Raw genomic sequence first — 6000 nt, 5'->3', positions numbered from 1 at the left:
GGGGGGGGGGTGCGGGGGGGATCGCTGGAGAGCGGGGTATAGATCTGCCCTCATAATTTTCTCCTGTATGCTCTTTCACTAGCTATGAACATAAACCCTTTTCAAAAATTCACACTTGAGACTTGTATTTCTAAATGTATTTACAAGTATATCAGTGTGGTCCCTCGCAATTATCTCTAAGAGAATTAAAATAAAGCTTTCTAAATGATTTAAATTTGTTCTAAAATAGAATGGTTCCTCCGAAAGCTTTAATCTGAAAGGTTAACACTTTCTGCGACAATCGGAAGGCGCATCTAAATTACAGAACTCGGGTTTTCAGTTAATTTAAGCATCCAACAGAGGCCCTTGTTACAGGGAATGCAAAAAAGCCAGATTTAACTCTCTTTGCGGAGCTTTAAAATTACTGTAATTTTCAAAGTTATCTTGGGAACCCATAAAATCTTAAAAATTATAGTCACGCACAACTCGGTAGAATTTTCCAAACTTAGCATCGTGACTCAGGCTTTCAAAAAATATTTACTAAGCGCCTACTGTGTGCCAGGAACTATCCTAGATAGGCGCTGTCACCAATTCCAATCGAGTTCTGAGGAAAAAGGTACGCGACACAACAAACTCACGAGGGAAAAACACAACGCTGAACTTAAATACCGAGGACGAAACGCGGCTTGAGCGTTCAATTACGTAAAACCTTCCTTCCGAGTCCTGCTTTCGGGGACTTTGGAGCGAACTCGCAGAAGGCGGCACACAGAGCCGGGCCGGACGGCACCTCGGGTCTGGAGACTCCGCGCGCGTGTGAGTGCGGCCAAAGGTGACAGCAGGGGTGGGGGTGGCGCCGCGGGCAGCTGGGCCCCGCGCACCTGGCACCGCCGACCCCAGCAGGCACCGCCTACCCCGCACGCAGGTGCCTCGGCCGCCACGCAGCCCGGGACCCCGGGCCGAGCCGGAGCGGCGCGGCACGCAGGGGCCGCTCGCCACGCCGAGCCGGACTCCCGCCACGGCTCTGTCGGCCTCCCGGGCTCAGGCTGGAAGCAGGGCGGCGAGTTCTAGCCTCGAGCTTCCATAGGCGTGCGCTGGCGGAGCCGCGCTCCCTCACTTCGCGACCAGACCGTAGCTCTTCCCCTCCCCAGCCCGGCCTCCCCTCATTACCCTGGCGGCGACTGCGGCCAGCGGCTCTCCTCAGGCGGCCAGCGGTGCGGGGCCCGGGCGCCAGGCCCGCCCAGCGGCAAAGCGAGCGCGCAAGGCTCGCTCGCGGCACAAGCCGCGGAGCCAGGAGGGCGGCGCAACCCGTCCGGCACTGTGGGCCTGGAATTCGGCCCCAACCCCCAGCAGCCCTCCGGCACTGGGCTCGCCCCACCCTGGCCCCAGGGTCGCGGCCCCGCCCCCGCCCCCGCCCCCGCCCCCGCCCTCGCCCTCGCCCTCGCCCTCGCCCTCGCCCTGGCCCCGCCCCGCCCCCGGGGTAGCAGCGAGGGGCGTGGCCTTTAGAGTTAGGGGCGTGGTCTAGAGGAAACTACAATCCCCAGCAGGTCGTGCGCTGGTGCCGTGCAGGCTGCTGGGAGAATGGGTTTCCTCCTCTCTTCCCCAAATGTGTGGGGGCTGTCATTGACCTGGAGTAGCTGCAAAACCGAAGTCGCCGAATGATGATGTTGTGAAATCGCCAGTCCGTTCCTGCCACGCCCGGACGGTTACTGGCAGCGGCGGCCGCTTCTGCTGCTCCTCTCAGGCTGCTGCCGCTTTAGAGGCTTCTCCCTGAGCAAGCGGGTGCGAAGGACGGAGGACGCCGGACCATTCCTGTGAGTAACCTTCCCGCGCACGACTCGAACTTGCCCTTGCCATCCTCCCTTGAAGGCAAAGGAACCTCCCCACCCCGCGCTCCTCCCGGTCTTCGGAGGTCACGCGCGGACACCGGATCCTGAGCTGGGTACCGGAGGACTGGGTCCTCGCCGGGTCCGTCCCCCCACCCCCCTACCGCCGCGGTGGGAAGAGGGTGGTTTCCCAAGTGTAAGTGCGAAGTGTTGGGCGTTGGGCTCCGGCCTCGGGGTGCACCCCAGCAGCACCTCTCAGGATTGGCAGCATCCCATCCTCTGCCGGACAGCACCCACCTGGTGCCCCATCCTTGAGCGATAAGCGGCTTTAGTGTCTGGACGTTAAACCTTAAGCCTTGGTCGCCATCTGTGATGTGAGCGAGACGAGAGGATATTGGAAAGAGCTCTTTCTGTGTTGAGTTGGGCTTTTCTTGCGATTGATTTTGAGCCAGACACCGCACGTCTTTTAAAAGACGCCTTTAGTTTCAAGCGTAAATAATGGATATTGGCAGATGTCCTTTTAGAACCAGAGTAAAGATAGTCTCCTAAACACTTAAAAGATTTCTGGGTCATTATAAAAGCGGTGAACTCAGTTACTTGCCCACGAACCTTTTATTTAAACCTGCAGTTTCTGCGTCAGAAACTAACTTTTCACTGGAAATTCATCAAGCTAGAATGGACCATAGGAATAAAATGAAATGGACTCTTCCAGTTTACTTTAGTTTTGTTTTGTTTTATCTATTTCAGTGATTATTTTTTCCTGACCTTCAAATCTTTGCTGTAGAATTGGAAGCTACAGCATGTTAATAGCATGTCAATGGTGGTGCAGTGACACTTGCGAAGAAATTGTGAAGGACATTTGGTGGGGAGAAAGGGCAGGGATGAAAACACTTGATCATTTCAGCAGTTATTCCAGCTTTCTGTTTTTAAAATTAAGTAATGTTCAACAAGTCTCAGACATTCAGCAAACACATACTGTATGAAAGACAGTGTTTTATTATTTTGCAGATTTTTATTCGTATGGTGAGGGGGGTCAGAAAGACAAAAATTTGAGTACTTTCAATCAGCCAGGCATCTCAGTTATGAGCTGTATGTACATTTGATCACTTAATCACTATAATAACCCTGTTGCATAATCTGAGGCTCAGCTTTGCTTATGTAACAAGTGGAGATTCATACCTAGATCTGCCTTACTTAAAAGTTATAGGTCAGGTAACTTGTACCTACTTCAGAAATTACTGACCTTAAAGGTTAGATGATTCAAAAGCATTTTCCAGCGTTATTTCCTAATACTGGTTCCTACTACATACCTTGGACATCTAGAATAAGTTATGAACCCTGCTTTAGTACTTTTGAACCAGTTATTCTTTCTGCTTGTAATTCCCATCCTCCACAGAGCTGCTCATTAAGACCCTGAAAGCCCGTTACAAATCCACCTGTTTACTTAATGTAAGCCATGATAGGACTTCATCTCAAAGGTCTTTCCAGTTCAAAGGTTTAGTGGTTCTGAAGTTGAAAATATGAGCCAAGGAGTGTTATTCTCTACTGCAAATGGTTAACATCTGTAGTCGCAAAGAGTAGAAAAACTTGTTTCTTAAGATTTTTTACTTCAATACCCAAAGTATATTTAAACACCAATATAAGGAATGAGGCAGATGATATTATTTCATGTTTATTTTGATCTTTGTTTATATTTTGATCTTTGTTTATATCATCTGTACCAGTTTTTGAACCTCTTTAGTTACTATCCTGTTTAGTTGGTAAGAAATCTGAGGCATTAAAGTAATATTCACATTTAAAATAACTTCATAATTGAATGAACTAAATTATTCATGATTTCCAGTCATATTAGTTCAGATCTGCAGTGATCATATAATAGGAAACATTTGTATAGTGTTAGATACATTTGTAAGTGTTAGATACCCATCTAAATATTTTACCTATATTAACTTATCCTCACAGTAGCAGTGTGAGATGTTCTTAATAGATAAGCAACTGAAGCAGAGGATAAGTTAACATACCCAAGGTCATTCAGCTACTAAGTGGTGGAATTGGGTGTCAAACCCAGGCAATCCCAGAATCTGTACTCTAACATTTATTGAGCACCTACTGTGTACCAACCCTACAACTAGATGCTTTTATTATAATTAGGTCATTTATCTTTATAACTGTCTTATGTAGAATGGAAGGTCAGCATTTAGTGACTTGTCGAAAGCCACAAGATAAATAAATGGTATAGCCAGGATTTGAACTCATGCTTGCCTTTCTTCAAAGTCCATGTTCTTCTACTTTCCCTAAATAATCAAATCCTTAGTAAATACCTTCAATGGAACAGACAATGTGCTAAGTGCTAGAGATTTAGTCTCTGCTCTTAAGGAATACAGTCTGAAGAAGGAAAGAGACAACTGGGATAGTCTGTTAATGGGATAGCAGCATACAGAGAGCAGCACGCAGAAGTACTATGGGAACACAGAGACAGGGCAGTGAAATCTGCCTGGATGGGAAGGCTTGGGCCAGTCTTGGAAAAACAAATAGGAATTAGCCTGGCTAAAGAAAAGGAGAAGGGGTTGTTGTGGGCTGAATTGTGTTTCTCCAAAATTTCTAAGTTGAAGTCCTAGCCCCCATAACCTCAGAATGTGACTGTATTTGGAGATGAGGCCTTTAAAGAGGTAATTAAGTTAAAATGAGACCTTTAAGGTGTGTTATAATTCATTCTGACTGGTAACCTTATAAGAAGACGAACTTTGGATACAAAAAGACACCAGGGACATGTGCATATAGGAAAAAAAAAAACATGTGAGGACACATTGAGAAGGCAGCCATCTGCAAGCCTCAGGAGAAACCAGTGTTGCTGACATGTTGATCTTAGACTTCTAGCCTCCAGAACTGTGAGAAAATAAACTTCTGTTGTTTAAGCTACCCAGTCTGTGGTATTTTGTTATGGTGGCCCTAGCAAACTAATGGAGAGATGTTCTAGCAAAAGGAATGACATACAAAGAGCTTTTGAGATGTGGCCAGGTGATTAGGTTTTATGGTAAAAAGTGTTGAGAGATGAAGCTGGAAACTAGGCAGGGGCCATATTTGGAGGAATTTGTATGACTAAGGATTTTAAACTTTACCCTAAGGGGGATGGAATGAAGGGGGTTTGTAGCAGTGGGAAAACATTAGGTCTGCATTTTAGAAAGATACTCTTTGAGCCATGGGAGGATGGATTAAAGGGGGTAAGACTAGAGGCAAGAAGATCAATTAGGTGTCTTATTGTCACAGGAAGCTGAACTAAATATTTTCTCAGAAATTGAAATGTCAAACTACAACAGAACCATTGTTAACATAGGGAAGATTTTAAAGGACACAGCTAACCCTTAGGGAATACATAAGAAGATTTAGGAAGAATTTGTATATACCTATTTAGTACCTAGAGACTGGCTTCATTTTGCTTTCCATAGATAAAGATTTACTCATGTATCACAGAATGTTCAGTATTTTTCCACTGTATTTAATAGATACTTTTATGATGCTTATACTGTTCTAAGCCAAGTCCTCTGACAACTTTATGAAATATCTACTCTTATTATCTCCATTTTATACATAAAGATATTGTAGCATACAGAGATTAAGTAACTTGCCCATGGTCACATAGCTAACAAATGGCAGTATTAAGATTCAGGTTCAAACAGTCTGTCTTCAGAGTCTGTGCTTTTAGCCTTTATACTATGCTGTTGCCATATATTATTTATCAAGATCTTCAAGTACCTATGAAAAGAGAAGGAAGGAATACAGAAATAAATTGGGTATGTTTACCATGGGGAGTATATAGTTTACCAAAGGAGAAAGGAACAATTGCAAGGTTTTTTGAAAAACGTGTTTCAGAGAAAAATGGAGAGTATTGGGAGACAACACTTACTTTGAGTTGGGGCCTCTGAGAGAGCTTGGTGGGAAAAGTGGCATTGACCTGGGGTGTGAAGAATGTCTAGACTTTGGGTACGAAGAACGGGGAGAGGACATTAAAGACGACATAGCACGAACAAAGTCATTGGTTTGGGAATTTCCTGGTTTGTCTAGGCAACTAGTAAATATAGTCCTTTGTTTTGGATGGAATATATTATGTGGTTGGAGAAGCCAGTTTGGGGGATGGTAGGTGGGGGGCAGCAAATGTCTGAGAAAGAGCACTGTTAGGGGAGTGAGGGGCAAGGAAAAT

At 45.7% G+C, this 6000-nt stretch overlaps 2 protein-coding genes across 2 annotated transcripts in view; one reads left to right on the top strand and one right to left on the bottom strand.

The window, feature by feature from the left end:
* STRADB (STE20 related adaptor beta) overlaps positions 1–1278 on the bottom strand; it is a 21223-nt gene extending 19945 nt beyond the window's left edge. Inside the window, exon 1 of the mRNA XM_007469216.1 lies at positions 1147–1278. The gene's annotated coding sequence lies outside the window, so the exon portion shown is untranslated. The remainder of the gene's footprint in view (positions 1–1146) is intronic.
* A 316-nt stretch (positions 1279–1594) lies between these two features.
* The window catches only part of TRAK2 (trafficking kinesin protein 2), a 61540-nt gene continuing 57134 nt past the window's right edge, over positions 1595–6000 (top strand). The window contains exon 1 of the mRNA XM_007469215.1: positions 1595–1790. The gene's annotated coding sequence lies outside the window, so the exon portion shown is untranslated. The remainder of the gene's footprint in view (positions 1791–6000) is intronic.

This window comes from Lipotes vexillifer, unplaced genomic scaffold (assembly GCF_000442215.2).
Source record: "Lipotes vexillifer unplaced genomic scaffold, Lipotes_vexillifer_v1.1 scaffold648, whole genome shotgun sequence".
Classification (NCBI taxonomy): Eukaryota; Metazoa; Chordata; class Mammalia; order Artiodactyla; family Lipotidae; genus Lipotes; species Lipotes vexillifer.
Note: the sequence above shows the minus strand (reverse complement) of the source record. Positions and strands in the feature narration are given on the sequence as shown.